The sequence below is a fragment of the Podarcis erhardii genome, assembly GCF_964252035.2.
Source record: "Podarcis erhardii genome assembly, chromosome: 2".
NCBI classification, from domain to species: domain Eukaryota; kingdom Metazoa; phylum Chordata; class Lepidosauria; order Squamata; family Lacertidae; genus Podarcis; species Podarcis erhardii.
In genome coordinates, this window is record NC_138498.1 from 48,356,409 (window position 1) to 48,377,386 (window position 20,978).

The 20,978-nt window shown below is 39.1% G+C and overlaps 1 protein-coding gene across 12 annotated transcripts in view; it reads left to right on the plus strand.

The window, feature by feature from the left end:
* The window catches only part of TENM2 (teneurin transmembrane protein 2), a 782,612-nt gene that overhangs the window by 49,308 nt on the left and 712,326 nt on the right, over positions 1–20,978 (plus strand). For 11 of the 12 annotated variants that reach the window (XM_081845776.1, XM_081845770.1, XM_081845759.1 and 8 more), the window contains one exon: positions 14,772–14,880. The exons of the other annotated variant lie outside the window; for it this stretch is intronic. The gene's annotated coding sequence lies outside the window, so the exon portion shown is untranslated. Of the gene's footprint in view, positions 1–14,771; positions 14,881–20,978 lie in introns of those variants that run through there. 12 annotated transcript variants of the gene reach the window in all.

Sequence of the window (20,978 nt, forward strand, 5' to 3'; positions counted from 1 at the left end):
TAGGTTGACAGTAGAAAGGATGGCTGAAGTTGCATTAGACTAAACATCAGTACATTTCCTTAATCTCAGAGTGATGTGTATTCAGATTCACATTCAAGTACCAATTTTATTTATTTATTTGCAGACTACAGATGCAAAATAGTTTCCAAGTAGTATACAACATATTAAGGGGAAAGCAAGATATAAGCCTACGTGCTATGTGGGTGATGGTCTTCCCAGTCTATGAGGTACAAGGGATAGGAAACCCACTATAACAGAAACATCTATGGACTCCCTCCTGTTAATTCCAAGGTGTGGATTTTGTGAATGTATGTTTAGGCAGACATACCGGTACATTAGTTGTATTTCTGTTGGATTGTTAGTAATTGGGGAGCAAATGAAACAATGGCATTGACTCTTTCTTGTTCATTTTGCAAGTCTGTATGAGAATTCTTTAGTTTAAGGAAATGCCTACTTCCATGGAAAATATTGCAATTGTCTTCTCATGCTCGATTTTATGTTATAGATTTGTTTTGTTTTGTTTTGTTTTGTTTTGTTTTGTTTTGTTTTGTTTTGTTTTGTTTTGTTTTGTTTTGTTTTGTTTTGTTTTGTTTTGTTTTGTTTTGTTTGTGCATGGGATTTCCCTCTCCTATTGTGATTTGTACATTTTAGTAATCATATATATGGATATGCCTGGCTTACAAACAGACAATCAATAATACTATCTGTCATTACTGTTTCAACACCCGCTACTTCTCCAGTGCCAGCTCCCTAATGAATATGTGAAGCCCAAGAGGGTGAGACAGAAGTGCATGGGTATATAAAACTACAAGTTCCTGTAGAACTTGGACTAACTTGGCATGTGAGAGTAAAGGTGGGAAGCCTTTTGTCTTGGCTTCATACTCTGTAAAACTCAGTATTAACATTTTGTTTCATTTATATAGAATTTCTGTTCCAGTTATGTCAGTGGTATTTGTTCCCTTCACACTTTCCTTTTGTAGATTTTTTAAATGTACTAAGTTCCATAGCTGAGATAGCACTTAGTAAATACAGAGTGCAGCATTGTCTTAAATTAACATGTGTGGGTGGGATCAAATTGTTTATGGTTAAGTATTTTCTCAAAATGATGCTAGTGCTCGTGTTTAATATTTATTTTTATTCTTTGAGACATTAAGGCATTTTCTCAAAATGATGCAAGTATTTCTGTTCAATGGTTGCTTTTAAAACTATTTCAATTTATTTTCAGCACATATATTGTTGTTCCAAAATATTATCTGGTAGACTAGAAGAATGCACATTAATGTATAAAAATATGCTTTGCTTTCTCTAAAACATCTTATAAATGTACCCATAAAATACATTATGTCTTAATGGAGTCTTTCAATAAATTATTGAGGATTATATTTTTTTACGAATTAATATTAATTTTTACTCACCAAGCTAAGCAGAGGTCCATGTGTTTATATAAAAACAAAGTGCATTATAACCTACTAATATGAAACCATTACCTCTTTCTGGTGAAAAAATAAATTATTATGACAGAGGGGTAGCTAATCTTTTTTGGCGTCCCACCCCTCCAAAGTCCACATGCCAGCAGTAGTTGTAGCTATTTCACACATGTGTGCACACCCGCACACCCCTATACTCATCACACATGCACATTCACCACACATAAAACACACATAGGCACACCAGATATGCAGGCATAAAACACTCCCTCTCTTACACTCACATACATACATACATACATACATACCATATTTTCCCGTGTATAGGACTATGTTTTTTTCCTAAAAAATAATGTCCAAAATTTGGGGGCATCTTATACAAGGATAGATCTTTCCCCATTTTCTTAAATTGCAGTCCCCCAAAATACAGGGCGTCTTATACATGGGGGCGTCTTACAGATGGAAAAATACGGTACATACATACATACATACATACATGCAAACAAAGAGTGCTGTTTATGTGCTCCATGTTCTGTGGTCTAAACCACTGAGCCTCTTGGTGTCACCAATCGGAGGGCAGTGGTTCAAATCCGTGTGATGGGGTGAGCTCCCATTGCTCTGTCCCAGCTTCTGCCAACCTAGCAGTTCGAAAGCACACTAGTGCAAGTAGACAAGTAGGTACTGCTGCGGCAGGAAGGTAAACAGCATTTTCCTGCACTCTGGTTTCCGTCACAGTGCTGGCTGCATGACCCAGAAAGCTGTCTTTGGACAAACGCCAGCTGCCTCAGCCTGAAAGCGGAGATGTGCGCTACACCCCAAAGTCGACTTTGACTACACTTAACCGTCCAGGGGCCCTTTACCTTTACCTTTACCTTCTACAATCCAACAGACTTTTTTTCTGTCAGCATTACCACTTTGCTGATATATGTTCAATTTGTACCTGTTCTTACATTATTAAGATGGTAAATAAAAACATCTATTTTTGCTTTATACCACTTATTACTGTCATAAATGTCTTCTTCTGAACAATCCCAATTTCTCAATGCTAATTTTGCGCATTGATTTCTAATCCATGGGCCTGTTCTTTTAGTCTACAGTTGTTTTCTAATCTCATTAATACAATAAAATAATTAAACAGGAGTAGACCAATGATAGAGTGCTACAGTATATATTTCCTTCAGGCTTGATGTTTACATATTAAATCTCTGCTCCTAAGAACGCTTACCAGGTTAGTAAGTCAGCTCTGAGTTTCTTCTGAGTAAACATGCATGGTATTGGATTGCACCAGTTAGTTTTCAGCACACTTCTTTATTTCAGATTTCTTTATCCCATCATAGATGATTCCTCTCACCTTCATTTCTCTAGGTGAAATATAAAAGTGTCATGTAAAACTGTTCAAGTAACCTCTCTGAAGTCAAAGGGCTCCAATCTAAAACTCTGCAGGGCTTTGATGTGTACATTGCCATCCATTAGCAGCACCTTCCACTTTCATTTCAGCGCTGGGAAATTTCTGCACACTGTGTGTGCGCGCAGATCATTTGCCAAAAGCTCCTTTCTCATGCAGAGCTGTGTGCTTTGGAGAAAAAATATATTACGTCCACTGCAATTCTGTTAACTGCTGAATTGATTTCCCTGTCAAGGAAGGAAAGCAGGTTGCGTGAATATGATATATATTTTTGTACGAGTCTATTTGGGGCACTAGCATCATTGAGTTTTTCTCCTTATGTTTGCTTTATAATGTTATTTTACATCATGTTTGTTCTGAGTGCAGTAAGATAACTGTATGCACATGACTGCTTCCTGTGGAAGGTCCTCAGTCAAGATTACAACGTTAAAGACCTCATTAAAGAGGAGGGAAATCTCACCTGGAAAAACACATTAGGAGCCAACAACACATCTCAGTGTTTGTGGCAAAATCAACTGTTACAGCAACACTCTTAATGCTACTTACACTTATAAGATGTCAATGCATTTACCTGATGTTGGTACATGTCTGGAACAGTGCGCTGCGCTGCGCTGCCATGCCCTGCCCTACCACAGCTCCCCTCCACACTCCATGAGCAACTGTAGCACAGACAACATTCCAGTCCCCTGGAATCTCAGCAGACACAGGATCAATTTCCCCTTGTACATTCTTACACAAACTGTTCACACACAAACACACACCAGTTCATGTTGACAGCACCACATAGTCACACATGTACATGGGTATTCCTATGCATGTCCACCCCAGTTGGGACCCCTAGTCTAGAACAAGTTACCTTGAGAAGTGAGTGGCAAGACTGTTCCTCTTCTATTCAACCAGTGTCCCACCTGTATCTCCACCCTGTTTTGGCTGCTTCTCTGGTGCAGATGTGCTGGCAGAACAAATACGCTGGCATAATATTGCACTATCATTGAGCAGTTCTACCCTATCAATCCTTTAGTTGACATATCTCAAGTACAGGATTTCACCCTATATTGTTGGTTGATATTGTTACAATAGTGGTAACAGTAGTAATAGCATTTGAGAGAAGAGCCATTGTATTTTACTAAATGTTATCAGAAAAGGAAGGGGAGATGTATTGCCTACTTATTGCAAAAATAGGTGTGCAAATGCCACCATATTAGTATTCTGCGTATCTGATCTCTTTCCTTCCAGTTGGCACCACTACAAACCAAGGATATGATAAATTAATTTTAAACATTTGTTTCTTCCATGAAAAATCTTGTGATTTATTAGTTCATCTAAAACCCATTAAACATTTTCTCCCTTTGATTAAATAGTTCCATTTTAAAGGTTAATCAATGTCAGTCCAAGTTCTTTTGAAATTTTTAAAATAAAATTTTAAAATACAGGTAACAGTGTTTTGTATTGTAGCCAAAAACAGTGGCTGTGATTCATGCCCAGTAAACAAAAGTCCTATGCAAGGATTTCCATTTGTGCAATGGGGCTTTCCCCCACACACTTCCCCCCCCCCCCACTGAAATTGTTTCTGGGAGGGTCAGGAGAACAGCATACAGGGGAAGGAGAGGGGAAAATGTTCCATCTGCAAGCTGCAATGCTTGTTCAGACAGAATGTTTGCAATAGTGCAACTCAGAATTGCACATAATGAGTTGTGACATCTTAAAGGCTTACAAATTTATTGTGGCATACGATTTCTTGGGCCACAGCTACTTCATCAGATGCATGAAGTGGTCACATATGTAGGTGAGTATATGTACCCTGAATACAAAGAGGACAAAAATGTCTCCTCCCAGGGTGAAGTCGTCCTCTTTTATTTTTCCCCATATCAGTTTCAGTCTGTTGGTTAGGTTTTCTAGCAAGTGAAGCTGACATAAAAACCTCACATATACACTAAGTATTACCACCCCTCCCCAACTCCTCTCCTCTCCCTGCTTCTTCTTCCCCAGCCTTATTCTGTATATAACACTGATGTCTCACTTCAAATGTAAAAAAGACTCTACAACCTGAAAAAGAGACAGTGCATGTCTTTTGTAAATCAATAAAATATTGAATTAAAATTGTTTTAAAAAATAAAGCAATATAAATGTGCAAAAAAAAGTCTCCCCCCCCCAAAAAAATTGATAAATAACACCTGGATTTATCATTCAGCCAGCTTGTAGTCTTTCCCTAGACCTCAAAACAAAGTCCTGATGATATTTTTAAAGCAGATTAGAAATAATCTGCCTATTGTGACCTTCCTCATATGACCTCCTATTTTACTGCCTTGGATGGGCCATTTCACATAGTGAAACATTACTATGCTCAGTATGGCATGTACTGTATAAGCTAGCATTGCATCTTTATACTTCAGCTCATGAGTTAGAAATATGTTGAGGGCTCTGCCTCCTTTGAGTAAAAGACCTTTTGAAAATAATGCAATTTAATGATATTTTGATATTTAACCTTGGATAATGATATGCTCAGTGATTCTATAGCAGACAGAGGTAAATCAGATAACAATTTTATTTTAATTTCTTTCAGATTAATTTAATCAGACCTCATAGATAATTATTTGGCTACAATTCCCTTGTTTACCAAGTAATTATCATTTTAAAAATCTGTTTGGGTTAGCATTTAGCTCTTTTTTCATCCAAGGGGATCATAACTGTGATGGAATATCTATCAGCCAGCTCTTACAAGTGAAAGTAATTAAAATAAGTCTTTATTATTCTCTGTAGACAGTGAACTATAATAAAATTGAAATGAGTTGCTTAAAAATAGAGTATAAAAGCAGAAAATACTTCTTCAAAATGGAGAATAAAGTCAAAACCTGCTTAGTTCTGCTTAGTTTTACAAGGTTTTAATTGAATTAAAGGCTTCTGAAATTACACAAATTAGGACTGTGAAGCATGAGTGATTTTAGCTACTATACATAAGTCCTGACACTTGCATTTTAAGCAGTATGACAGAAACATAAAAGTGGACTTCAACAGTGACTTGTAGACTGTGGGTATTGTAAATGAAAAGAGTTTAAGGAAATAACCTTCTTTGAAGTCATTGTTTATATGAAGGACCCAATCCACTGACCCAAGCACACAGCACAGTTGCCCTTTCTGCCTGTTTATGAACTGCTGCAAAGTTCCTACATACAGTGGTACCTCAGGTTACAATGCTTCAGGTTACATACGCTTCAGGTTACAGACTCCGCTAACCCAGAAATATTACCTCAGGTTAAGAACTTTGCTTCAGGATGAGAACAGAAATCAGGCTCCGGTGGCGCGGCAGCAGCAGGAGGCTCCATTAGCTAAGGTGATGCTTCAGGTTAAGAACAGTTTCAGGTTCAGAATGGGCCTCTGGAACGAATTAAGTACTTAACCCGAGGTACCACTGTATTGCCAAAGGGAACAAGAAGTATAAGAGGATTTCTCAGCACATTGAGATAACATAGAGAGGGAAAGAGCCACTACCAGCTCCTGTTCAGAATGTTCCTTAAGGACCTAAACCTACCCCACTATTTTACTGGCAAGGGCAACTTACCTGTTACCACTACTCATTTGGCACAAGCACATTGAGGAGTGGGCTTCTTATTATGGGAGGCAGGTGTGAGAGAGTGCAGCAGCCTATTTGAGCACTTTTTCCTAAGGATTCAATGTATCAGTTATATTTATTTCCTAGAGCAAAACTTGTAGATTTGCAGCTATGAATAGCTGTTTCAAATAGAGCAACAGGTTTATGAACAAGTATTGCTGATTTCCATACATCAATGAGGAAAAATAGCACCGCATCCTATGCAATAGCAAGTTGGCAATGATCCTAACAAGCAATGCTACCTGATGGCTTTCAGAGCATAAACTATGCATAAATAATCCATTTCTCTGTCTCTTGAAGTGTGAAACACTGGGTTGGATACAGATTGTTAACATAAATCCCACGGAAAGGTCTATTCTGCAATAGACTGAGTCTGGTTCTGACCCAGCACATTCAACTCAGCACTAGATACCTTGCATTGTTGTAAACTAAGATCCAAACAACAGTGCAAAACAACTAGTACTGAGTTGGAACTTATCCAGAGTGAACATTAATCTCGAATGCGGAGACAGCAAAAACAGGCCTCTGAAACTGGAAGCAGTGACTATTTTACAGTACAGTACAGCCTATGAAAAACTGTCATCTCATTAGGGATATCACAGACACTATTCAATATGTATGACCCCATTCCAGGCAGTACTCAGATTAAAATGGGAAACTCAGGAAAGAATTGTAGGGAAAATATGGCTTTTCTCTCCTATATCAGCAAATCACATACTGAGTTCTGGGGAAACCAAGTATTTTTGAAGCAGAAGCATCCTTTTTCCATGAGGATGTCTGAAACCCACACACCAAATGAATAGCATCTGATCATTTCACCTATTCTTCAGCCATATACACTAACCCCTGCTATTTCCGTTGCCATTATGAAAAGTGTCTGCAGTAAATTAGTATTTATAGCTGGTGCTATCAAATGAAGGGGGGGAATACATATTTCAAAAACATTGCTTCATTACAGGCTAATGAACCCTGCCTTTAAAAGAGTAGAGTAATTCATTCTAATGTCTTAAACTAGTGTACACAGTTTCAGTGACTTTAAGTGTCAGTAGGTAGGCAGGAAAAACTATATACTGCAAAAGGCTGCAAAATTATACTGAAAATAGAGGTAATGGAGGAGAATGTTAGCCTCTATCCTTAAGTCATGCTAAGTTTGGATAGATTATCACATGTATTCTATTAGATTTGAGCAGATGTGGTTCTAAATTTCAAGAAAAATGTCATGGATCACCCCCCCCCCAAATAAAGAATTTCCCCAAGCATGTGTTTTCCTTTCATGGAATCATAACACCATGCCAATTAGGATGTAATCCTATGTTGTACAGTATTCACTTTCCCACTTGAACTCAATGGGGCTTATCCCCGTTTCAGCATCAGTTATTTTTTAACACAACTCTTACATTGTAGAATGTAAAATGTTATTTATTTTTTGAAAGAATACATTGGAAATTGGCATATTACTTGGAATGTCAATTCATCGTAAAAATGCCCATATAATGGGCATATTTTGGGCAGTTTGTGTATGCACTGTATTAGAGCAAAGCATGACAACAGGGACTGCAAGGATTGACACAATTGTAGATAGATAATTTGATATACATTATGCAGCAGGAAGCAGAGAGTAGGAATAAATAGACAGTTTTCTGAATGGAGAGATTTGGGAAGTGAAGTCCTTCAGGGATCAATCTTGGGACCTGTTTTTTAACTTGTTCATAAACAATCTAGAGTTATGAGTAAACCACGAGGTGACCAAATTTGTTGATTATACAAAATCGTTCATTAAAACAAAATGAGATTGTGTGAAGGACCTCTCCAAACTGACTGAATGAGTGGTAAAATGGCAAACATAATTCATTGTAAACAAGTGTAAAGTGATTCATGGCAGGCCAAAAAATCTTAATTTCATATACACACTCACAGGGTTTGAACTGGCAGTTACAAACTATGTACAAAACCTTGGGGTCATCACAAATAGCTCATTGAAGATGCTGACCCAGTGTGCAGCAGCTGTGAAAAAGGCAAATTCCATGCTAGGGATAATTAGGAAAGAGATTTAAAAATAAAAGCATTCATACAATAATGCTGTTATATAAACCAATAGTGTGACTGCATTTAGAATAGTGTACAGTTCTGATCATCACACCTCAAAAGGGTTTTATACAGCTGGGAAAAAGTTCAGAAAAGGGCAACCAAAATGAACTAAGTGAGAAAAGTTTATATCTTTCAGTACTTTTTAGTTTAGAGGAAATGCGAACAAGAGGTGACATGATAAAAATTATCATATTATAATAATTTTTATTTTATTGTTTTAAAAAAATTATCCCACCCATCTGGGTGGGTATTTTCAGCCACTCTGGGCAGTTTACGACGTATATAAAAACAACAAAACATCAAACATTTTAAAAAAATATCCTATACAAGCAACAAACTAACTAATAAATCAATAGAAACCAATAACAACAACAACAATAATAACAACAATAACAACAGTAGCAATAATAACAGTTTACAGTTATACCCAAATTAAAATAACCGCCAACCCAAACTAAACATTTAACCAGCAAAAACGAAACAGAGGAACCAAAATTAGAACCGTTTAAAACATTTTAAAACATTTTAGCCAGATGCCCCAACCCAAGAGTTGTTCCAGCAATGTCCCTCTGGCCTCCCAGGTGCCTCTTTTAGCCCAGGAGCCTGTTCAAGGTGAGTCTGGGCCCCGCCCCCTAGGCCAGGTGGAAATGGACCTTGCAGCAGGGAGTGGTCTTCTTCCAGCAAATTATGCATGCCATGAAGAAACAGAAAAGTTTTTCTCCTTCTCAACACTAGAACTCATGGACATCTAGTAAAGTTGAATGTTAGAAAATTCAGGACAGAGAAAATAAAGTGCTTTTTCCATGCAGCACTCCTACAGGAGAACGCTATGTTTTACCTCCACGGTCAGAGGCAGTATGCCTCTGAATACCAGTTGCTGGGAATCGTAAGTTGGCAGAATGCTATTGCACTGATGTCCTGCTTGCAGGCTTCGCACAGACATCTGAGTGGCCACTGTGAGGCCAGGATGGAGGACTAGGTAGACTTTTGGCCTGATTCAGCAAGCTCTTACATTCTTAGCACCTTTCCCTCTGTGGCTGTTGCACTAATCACAATTGCTTAATTGTTTAATGCTGTAAATGAGTGTGTCCATGTGGAACCATTTACTCACCTGAAGCAAATAACACAAATAAACAGGTTAATTGATTAAGGTAACTTTTATAGAGATGTGTTAGGGCAGAGATGAATTGCCCACAATGCGAGCAGCTCCAGAGCTGCTTCTGCTATCCCCTACCTGGACCCATTGGGCATGCCTGGGAGAAAAGCATCCAAAGCGAAAAGAGCAGCAGGTCCTGTTAGCTAGGGATGATGGGAGTTGTAGTGCCAAAACATCTGGAGGGCTGAGTTTACCTATGCCTTGTTTAGGGCCAGCGAAAGCCTGAGGCCTCTCTGCCTCAGTAAATCCCCCTGGTCCATTATTGGCTTCTGCCTGCCTAGACACTGTAACACTGAATAGGAAGACAATGGCAGCTGCTGCATGACCAAGTACTCCATGGCCAGCATCCAGGTGCACAGACTGGTGACTGAGGCATCCAGCCAAGCAACAGCTGCCCCAAATCTTGTTCTTCATAAAGTCCTGGGGCACATTCTCATGAGACTTGAGGGAGATCCTACATAAGCCTCTCCCCATGTGGTGTGGCCTGGCTACTCTCTGTAGGTGACTATTGCCAAGCATGGTGCTCCAGCTGCTGCCTGGCCATGGGCAGCTGCCACCACTGGCTTTCTCCAGGCAAGGGAGGCTTGGCTAGGAGTTGCCCTGACTGAAGCTGATTTGGGTATGAAAAGAAACCCCATTAAAAACCCATTTTACACACACACACACACACACACACACACACAGAGAGAGAGAGAGAGAGAGAGAGAGAGAGAGAGAGAGAGAGAAGTTATTTTACAGTAAAACATTTTTTATGAAATACACATAGGAAAATTCTTTACTCCTGAAGCCATGATGGAGGGCTTGACGCTCTGCATTAAGAGCTCAAGACTGAGAACTGTGAATGGAACAGCTAATCTCTCACCTCCACTTGGAAGTATAACTGTACCTTCCCCATTCCTTGTTGTGGTTACACTTGAAATCTATATTCCGTGCATTACGAATACTGAAGAATAATTGAGGCTGTTGTTTAATGAATATATGTTGCGGGTTTTGCCCTGGTATAACCACATTTATTTAATTAATTTTGAGACACCTCATGTGATGAGCTTCTAGGCTTTATGTTAAACATTTTAACATAATGAATGCCAACAAAATACAAACATTTCAAAATATCACAGCCATTCAACATGAAGACAAAGTATCAACACACACACATACGTATATTTGTTTTCTGTGCGTATGAGAAGTCTGAACTTTTGGCAATAATGGACCTGTTAATGGCATTCAAATAAACAGAGCCAATGATGTTTGTGTATTAACGCAGCAACTACAACAAACCAGGAAGAATAATGTTTACTTTTATATAGTTCCAACCCTAATGTTTATTTTGTTGTTGTTAACAAATTGTAGATATATAGATTTGTATATACAAGAATTATGCACATTTGTATTTTAAACTTTAAGGAATATGTATGTTGTCCTAGGATAATACGTCATTGTGAGAGAGACATCTTTAGGCTTATAATTATAGCTGTGTGATGGGACCAGCAGATGGATTCAACTTGAAAATAATAACTGTGCCAAAGTAGGAATCTCAAGTGTAACTAATGTATTATGGAAGAAATTAAATGTTTTAAAAAAGATTCTACCGAGTATGGATTTCATGAGTGCAATGACAAGAAGTTGAGAAGATAAAGCAATACCACAATATGTGGCGTTACGTTCCACTCACAGTTCTCAGTGCACAGTTTCAAGCCCTGTGGTCATTTCCCACCCCAGCATCAGTTATATATAGTTAAAAAGAGATATAAGGATATAAAGACCAATGCTTTTGATCATATTTTTGAGAGAAGGTTGTGAACAAGGATGAACGTGTTTGGCCATTGTGCGAGGGCAAAGAGAAGCTGCTGTGTTCTCTCTTGCTGCTTCTCTTCCAGTTCCATTGTCTTCTAACACTGCATGGTCCCACCTAATTAGGTTTCCTGTACTGAGCAAGATGACATTGTAGCCAAGAAAATAAAGCTACATTGCCTACCCATTTGGGTGGGGGGAGATAATATCTTTCTGTTACTAAGCAACTAGGCAATGCTTCCTCCTTGGCCCCTCTGCACTGCAACACTTTCATCAACCACATCAAAGTGCAACAAGATTGAGAACAGTGGCAAAAATGTGAAAAAGAGTGCATTTGGATTTGAATCACCCAGAGGCAGTTTGTAGTCTTATGGAACTCCTTCTTTGCTCCCAAAACTTAGATGTGAAAAGAACAGTCCCATTTTAATCATTCTGCCCTCTAGGATTTGGGAATGAAGGGGATATCTTTAAGGTTTAATTGGATTCAGGGTCTGAGCTTACTAGAGCTACATTTTGTATTCATGTTGTATTTGTTAAACTGAACAAAGAAGTCCACCAATTAACACTTTCCCTTCCTCCAATAATGCTTTTTTAAAAATTAGACATATGAATTTATTATTTTAATTAAAAAGAAATTGAGCTTGGAGAACACTCCAACCTGTTAATTGATTTTTTTTAAATGATTGCTTAAATTATGTACAACTGAATAGCTCTCTGTTTTCCATTTTAATCTGCAGTGATATTGTTATCTTGTAATACAATACTAACATATGATTATATCTGCCATTAATGCAGTTAACAGTAGATGACAAATTTTATTAGGATATTTTAGGCTTAATTCCCCTCAGCTATGCTGCTATGAATCTGGAGTAACTGCGACAAAGATGATAGTACTGCAGCGGTGTAAAGTGGCTATAATTAAAAAGAATCAAGCCCTCTGTGTGTTGATGTAACAAATTATATTACGGAATATTTACATGCTACCTCCTGCAGTGAGCAGCTGGATTCCGTTTTTATCTTTTCTATTGAATGGAGAGCCACCTTGCCATTTGTAAAGTAGGAATCTGAACAGAACAGTCTCAACATTGGACTATTATTTATTTATTTATTTATTTATTTATTTATTTATTCTTCCTCTGTTTGTCAACATGTGCAAGACACTAAAATATCCTCGTACTATACATACGTACCAACTGTACTAAAGATTCCATATTAGCACCCACAGTATATTGGCTGTATGTGCCTCAATATAAGGAATGCTGGTACAAAGGTGCTAGAAACTGCAGCTGAGACCTCATGATAGCTCGGGAAGGGAAGGCTCTGAGCAGGCAAAAGCCAGGGCTACTATTGGACATCATTCTCTCCAGACTGGCATTCTTATTTGTACCAATAAGATTGTTCTCTACTGCTGCTAGTGTTCTTTATTCTGGGAAGCTGGACCATCCCTAGCCAATGTGCAGGTGTGAAAAAACAGGTAAAAAGGTGAACAAAAATGTTAGGGGGATCGGACCACCTTGACCTACAAAGGTAGTTTGGGTTTGCATTAACAGGTGCAGTGGGTGGCTGCTTTTAAATTCTGCTATGCTTTAAATTTCACCAATTAGATATTTCATGTGTTGAGCCATGCATTAGGAGTACTTCATCACATAGTGAAGCTTATTTTCACTATGTATTAGAAGCCCTTGAGTGAAAATACCCTATAACATATCTTCAAATCTCCTTTTCCAAACCAAAAGCACGCTCAACAAGTAGATAAGCACTGGAGCAATGGGTGTGGAAAAGCTACTTCTTTACGTTTAACTTCCAGTGAGTAACAATTTACTTGCCATTAAATGGTGGTCTCACTCTCTCACTCTTCTGAGACTAGGCAATTCCTTCCCGGCTTAGATGTACTGCAGTAAAACATAACTTTAAATACAGAAAGGAACTGCAGGAATACTTACAGCATGTAGTACTATGTAATGAGTATTAGGTCAAACAGTTGTCTTAATTGTTTAACTACTTACATGTGCATTTTATTCTTATAAGTGTTAGTTTGTACTTCCATCATCTCAATAGCAAATATCCATTTTCATACATTGCTTACTTTTATTTTCAATCCAATTTGAAATGAAAACACAATTTATGGCATTTCTGAATATCCTTGAGGAGTTGTGTGTAAGAACTGCTCATTTCTGTGGCTTCATGTAGTTTTTTGTTTTTTTCAATGTAGTGCCACTGTGTATTCTGTGCTGTGTATTTAACTGTTTGCTGTTTTATGAACAATAAGAGATCTAAAATATTATAGTGTCTGTTCCTTTCTAGTGATAGTAAGTTTAATCACTTCACCAGTATTAGTACGTTCTACTGTAAATGGCAACAAAATCTGTTAATTTCATATAGAAATATGAATGAAACCAGATCAACGTTAAGGGGAAATAGATCAACATTAAGGGGAAATAATTTTATCTGATGGTCTCTTTTTAAAACAAAAACAAAAACAAAAACAAATCACGTGTTAAAGGTATGCTTTCTGTAATTGCTTGCTGCCATCCATGGTAATGTGAACAAGTGAATTTCTTTCTTTGTTTTGTCCTTTGATTTTGGCAAGCAAAATAACTCATTATTGATTTTCGGATAATCTGTTAATCTATGCAAGCACCCAACAGATAACCACTTTTATTTGGAAGTGAGAACCACTGTCTTCCAACAAGTAGAAAAAGAAAAAGAAAACCAATCTTTGTATTCTCACTTTCTCACTATGTAGTGATGACACGTCATATGACTTATGACATGTAACTTTTTCCTGGTCTAGAGAGTTTCCATCCCAGCACTGCCTGTTCCTTAGAATCATATCGTAGTCTCTTTCTACTTGTTAGGTCCTGCATTATTTTTCACCTTCATGACACACTCAGCCAGCTACACAGAAAATATTCCCTTGATGTAGCTGTGCACATACCTTCATTCACACACACACACACATCCAAGGTAGCATCATATTCAGTTTAAAGGTAGATGTGCAGCAGATAGGGAGAGAAACTATTAGATGTCATCATACAAGTTTCCTCTTGAGATTTACAGGTACAGTGGTACCTCGGGTTAAGAACTTTGCTTCAGGATGAGAACAGAAATCGTGCGGTGGCTGCGGGAGGCCCCATTAGCAAAAGTGGTACCTCAGGTTAAGAACAGTTTCAAGTTAAGAACGGACCTCCAGAACGAATTAAGTTCTTAACCCGAGGTACCACTGTAGATATATACAGATAGTAGATACCCTACTGTTCTCTGTTTCTTATATACCACCCTTCTCTTTGGCAGCTACGTGTTGCTGTTCATTGGCTAAGAAGTCTGGACTCTTTGTCGCTTTGTACTGGTTGGACAATCTCTGAGAGACCTATTGGGGGGGTGTTGGAAATCCACCATTCTGGTAAGTGGATTGTGTGCTGCTCTGTGTGTAGCTTTAACCCGGTACTGCCTCATATTGCTTCTTTATGAGCTTTTACAATTTATCTTTCAAGTCATCTACAGAAACTACTTTAAAAAAAAAAAAAAACCACCAACAGCATTTTCTACTATTATCTAGCATTTTCCTTGGCAGTTCATTTGAACCTGATCAAACCATTTTGGTGGGGGAAATTTTATTTCTTAGCTGTGCCTGCTTGGATTTACATTCTGAATTTGTTCACCCTCAAAGAATGTCCTTGTATCAGTCTGGAACTTCTTTGCGGAAACTGATGCTGTTGCTACTATTATTGCTGTTGCCATTAAATAATACTAAAAGAGTCAAGTAACTTTATCCAATCAGTTTGTATATTGATAACATTGTGAATTTCCATTTAAAAATGAAATGTTTGCAGTGCAAAAATTAACAACTAGTGGCAAAAATGTTTGAAAGACACTCCATTTTTTAATTATATTGTAGTACATATGCTCTGGCATTCTATCTAATTACCTACATTAACATTCTGTGTTAGTGTGTCCACTAAACCAACTTGACTGGCTTGGTAACACCTCAAGAAGATAAAGATAGCATAACCCCTGTAGCTGATCATTTTACAAATTCATTGTACATGCTAAAACTCACTTAAAATGTAGAAGATCATGTAGGTGCATCTTCCATCTGTGCTAATTACTATTTCAGAATACTAATTTTGATCTCTACTTGATAAAAGTACATTCCAGTCAGGACAAATAAGCAAATAATAATAATATAGTAAATGATTATGCTTTAGAAGTTATTTCTGGATCCAACAACAAAGACTGCAACCTTTGATTGTATTAAACTGTTCTCAGGAATTGGTTTGATATTTAAATGTTGCCTTACTGTTTGAGAGCAAACACAACACTACTAGGTTCATCATATATGTGAGCTGGAAATTGTGTAGAAGTCCCAGCACAGTAATATTTTATTTCAGAGGAGGAACTTTCTTTAAAATGAGGGAATTAGATAAAACAATTAGATAAAACAAAACTGAAGGCAACTCACTCTGTGATGACAGTCTGAGGCACTGGATGGTGCTAGAGGCTTGGAGGCTGAGCCAGTACTTGGAAGCTGGCCCTTACAAGAGCCCAATCTACCTCAGAGCCCAAATGGGTCTTCTCAAAGGACCAAAGGGAGAGATGCTGCCATGACCTGCCAGGGGGTTCCACTCTCCCCTTTCTCCCTGGCACCGGGAAAGGCTTTCATTCTTTCTTTCAGGAGAGAGAGAGAAAGGGAATTAGGGGGAGGAGAGTTCTCAATGTTCATTTGGGAAGAAGTTGTGGGTGGGAAAGAGGATGGTCTGGAGTGGGGATATATTTATCACTGTCCTTTGCAGGGAAGTTGTGGGTGGAAGAGAGGGTAGTCTTGGGATGGAGATATTGTGACCTATTTGTTGGTTTAGAAGTTGAGATGGGAAAGGTTGTGCTGCTGAGGGGAAACTTAGATTGACAAGGGTAGGATGTTATCATGGAGAAGGAAACTCTGGGGAGGGAAACTGAGTACCATAGGATGTTACCATGGTTAATAAGCATTGTAAAAAAAATAAAAATAAAAATCAAGACGTCTCCTTTAAAAATTGATGTTCTTGCCCAAATGAAGAAAATATGAATCTTAGTATCTGCACTGAACAATGAAGCATTTGGGAATGAGTGCTTTTTGCCTCTTGTTTGTTTTGTATTTTATTCTGTTATGTCTTGTGAGTTGCCCAGAGAACAGGTGTTATTCAGTGGCCTATGTGTATACAGTGGATGAGTGAGTAACTAAGAAAATAAATAAATGTCATGAGGTAGGAAATTGAACCTAAATTGTAGATCATGCTTGTGAATATTTATGAAAGCTTGTTTTGCTTTATTTGTGTACCGTTTGCCCAGATCTTACGAGATTTCCTGGAGCTGATCATAACATGTGTTACAGTAAAACAAGCAACATTCTGAACACTTGAGTTGCTGGTCCAAGGGCAAAGGGTGGGGTAACTGAAAACACTCCTTCCATGATATTACTCACAGACAAACCACAAGTGGTAAACAAAAATAAGCCTTGGTTACAGCTTGTGGTTTGCCCAGTGGCAGAGGAAGGGGGGGTGGGCCGCCCCAGTGTCATCACTGGGGTGTGTGTGTGTGTGACAAAACGAAACTTTTCAGGAGTGACGTGGTGGCATAGGCGCCTGCAGGTTCCGCACTGCCTGAAACAGCAGTGTGGAACTTGCGTCTGCCTACTGCCTCTCCCACAGCCGCCATACAACTGAGGGGCTCGCCCCCAAATGCAGGACACCCCTCCCCGCACCAGGCACCCGAGTGGCTAGCTATGCCGCTGGGTTTGTCTGAAATGAGACAAACCGTGAGCACAGCTTCAGACATAAATCTACAACAAACCATGGCTTAGGTCCAGGTAACAAGGCAGCAACAGGACTGGGGGAGGAACACTGTAGCCATGATGTTTGCTTCACAAACCTGCCCATTTGTCTATTTTTGCTAAAGCGTGATTTTGCTTAGTATTATGTGTGAACATAGTGAGTGTTAGTGCAGTTAAACAAACACTTGTATTTTGAGAGGCAAAGAGAGTTGTGCACCCCTATGGCTTTCATGAATCATGAATTGTCTGTATACTAAAGGATTGTGCCGAATATGCAGGATGGAGGGCATGTTCCATGTGCACAAACAGAAGAAAGAGAGAGATAGCTGGACATAATAATCAGGAACACTGATTTGAGGAGCAGCAGGAGCCAATGCGGCTGGTGGGGTTTACATAAAAAAGCTTTTCATGAAGTCACCCCCTCTCTCTCCTGTGAAAGCAACATAAAACAGACAAGTCTGTCAAGTAAGGAGACTGTCTCAGAAGCCACTAGCTGGAGCTTCAGAAGGTGGAATGAAATAGGCAGGCATCTCTCCTAGCCCCTGGCTGAAGACAGTGTCACTGCTAAGTAAAAGAATAGTTAGACCAGGAGAAAAGGAGACTGTCTTGCCTTGAACTGGACTTGGAAGAATCTCAGAGGCTTGAATTGCTGAATTCTTGAAACATAATAGGGAACATGATATTGAAAGTGCATTTTACCCCCCCCCCCCAAAAAAAAGAAGCAGTCTGGGAACAGTAGTTTGTTAAGATTGCTGGGAATTGTAGCTCTGTGGTGTCCAAATGATAGATCCCAGGATTCTTTGGGCAAATTTTGCTTTAAATGTGCTTTAAATTTATGGCATGTACACAGCCTTAATTCTGCAAGCTTTTATTTATTATGCTCAGCCTAGGGGTTGAACTAGATGGTCCTTGGGGTCCCTGCCAACTCTACAATTCTGTGGTACAATATGTGGAAATAAACCCAAGGGATGAGTTGGCACTCCTGAAATTTCTCATTGCTCAGAGATTAGAGTGCATGTAGCAATACCTAGCATTATAAACATTATTGAAACGATGGTAGCTCAGTAAAATAATTCCCATTATTATTTTTAATATATAATGTGTTAGATCCAGATTTGCAGAGTTCTATTGACACTGAAGGAAGGGACTGCAGAGACAATTTTCACTGGTTCTTCCTGTAATCCCCTGTACACCTCTTGGAAATGTTGGGGGAAGTGTGTAGGGCAAAGGAGAGATTGGGAAAAATTACTTCCCCTCTTCCTTCCAGTGAGAAGCTACCACTGGATTCCAATCCAGTGAATGGAAGGAGGCCTCGAGTTCATTGGTGAAATAAGACTATATTCAACCCTTTATAATTTGTATGTTATTTACTTACATAGGCTTTTGCTAGATTGCAAGTAAACTATAGCTAATAATAGTATACAAATAAACATATCCATACTATTTTTGTGTTTTTAAGTGAGACAAAACTTTGAACCTCTTATGATCTGTGTATATGTGTGTGTCATCAAAGGTAAAATTACTGGCAAGCCTGTGCACAATGGCCACAAATTTTGCTGAGTTGGTCATTTGCATCTGCTGACATAATCAGTATTCATATTTGTAAGAAGACAGCTCAGCTTCCCGTTCTGTGAAGTTTCCTAGTTCAGCAGATCAAGTGGCACTGTCACACTGGCACTGATAATCCCATACCAAGTTGGACATTTTGTGTAAAAGAGATTGAAAAGTTCTGCCCAATAGCCCAGAAGCTAAATAAAACTAAGAAAAACAGTTTTTGAGCTATTTTTAATTAAATTTGCTGAAATCTAGATTTCTGACATTGGTTGCCATATGCAGGGCCGTCTTACCCATAGCACTAGGGGCGCGGGGCACCTGGCTGCCGGGCTCTCAGGGACGCCAGGCTGAGAGTCCGGGGCCCAAGAGTTGAGTCCGGAGAAGAGCCCGCCTGTTGGTCAGAACGCCGCAATGGGCTTTTCTACTGCGGGTGGCTCTGCGCCGCAAGTTTGGGGGTGACCAAGCCAGCGAGATGCTGAGGCTGCCAGCCAGCTCCACCCTGCGAGCCTGGCATTGGGCAACCTGGTGGGGGCACCGGGCGGATCCTTGCACCCTGGCACTGCATATGCTTAAGACATACGTCCGTATATTCCCAGGCATTTCAGCGATTTTTGCCCAGATGCTGTTTACGAGGGCTGAATACCAGCTATGTCTCAGAAATTCCGGACATACGGCAACTCTAATTTAATGTAAGTGCAAAGTCACTCACAGCCACCTCAGACTCCTCACCTTAATGTGAAGTGGAAGTTTGTTTCCCTGTGTGACTTTGGGGGAAGAGAACTCTATATGATAATGAAACGTGGTTGTCCTCTTCTAACTTCCATGTATTCTCAGTGCTGTGGCTAATGCACTTACACGTTTTAGCTGTAGTGCCCTAGGCTCTAAATAAATATTGTAGACGACAGGATTATTGGGGGGAAAAGCTGTAATAGACAGTTTATGTATAAAATAAATAGTTAACCCAAAATCAAATATTTTTTCTTAGTTTAGAATATGGAATATGGTTTACCTGTTTCCCACTCTGTCTCCTTAGTAACAGATGCATCTGTTTATGTTCTCTTAGTCATTAAATCCAAAGTATGTAGCTGCTTCAAAATAATAATAACAGTTTCTCTGAATTGGCTAACTGCTAATTGTTTACTAAGAAATCTTACAGTGATAATGAGGCCAGAAAACATGGCCATAAGTACTGTTGGTAATGCATATGCCTCTCGTTACCCTGTGCTGGTTAGCAAACATTTCTAGTCTCATCAATGAATTATTGTGCATTTAACTATATGACACAAATGGAACAGTAATCATTACTGTTTCTGATTTATTTCATACATTTGTTTGGATTTCATAGATTGCTTGGTAACTAATGACACTTTATCCACCCTACAGTTGTAACATAATCAACTCTGAAGACAGATAAATATAAAGAGGCTTAAACCCCGTACAGTTCTTTCACTCAGATAGAGTCTTTTGACATCTTAAAGAATAACAAATTTTACTACTGCATAAACTTTGAAGGACTAAGACTTTGTGTTACTTTGGTTTTTTTGCTGCAGACTAACATGGCTACTCCTCTAGAATTTCCTATATCACTTGGTTTACTATTTTTCCATTTAAACACTTCACCAATAAAAAATAATCTGGAAAATAACTGCTTACGTGGGGCTCAGGGTGGATGATGTTTGCCACATGGCTTGGGCATGGTAGGTCCATGGAGGTCGCTATCTTCAAACATGGCAGAGGAGGGGAAGGTTACCTGGCGCCACCCACCTCCAGCCTCAATGGTCTCTCTGGTAGGCCAATCAGAGGCAGGGGTTGGACGCCTATTTAAGCCTCCCCCTTGGCTCTTTATTGCCGGATTATCCATTGAGCCACCCAGTCTGTTAGGAACATACACAATGGTGGAGCGGGTGTATGGTGTGGACCTTGCTATGGTTTACTTAATCTCCATATTCAGGGCCAGGGAGGAATTTTCTCCTGCAAGCAAGTTGGCTTTCAGGTTTTCGCCTACCTCATAGCAACCATCATAACTGGCGGATAAGGCATTGGGCTTACCCTGGACCCCATTGGAGGAAGGGGTCCAGAAAAGGTGACTCTGTCCAGGAGTCCACAGAGGGACAGATGGGGCAACACACATTGCCCAT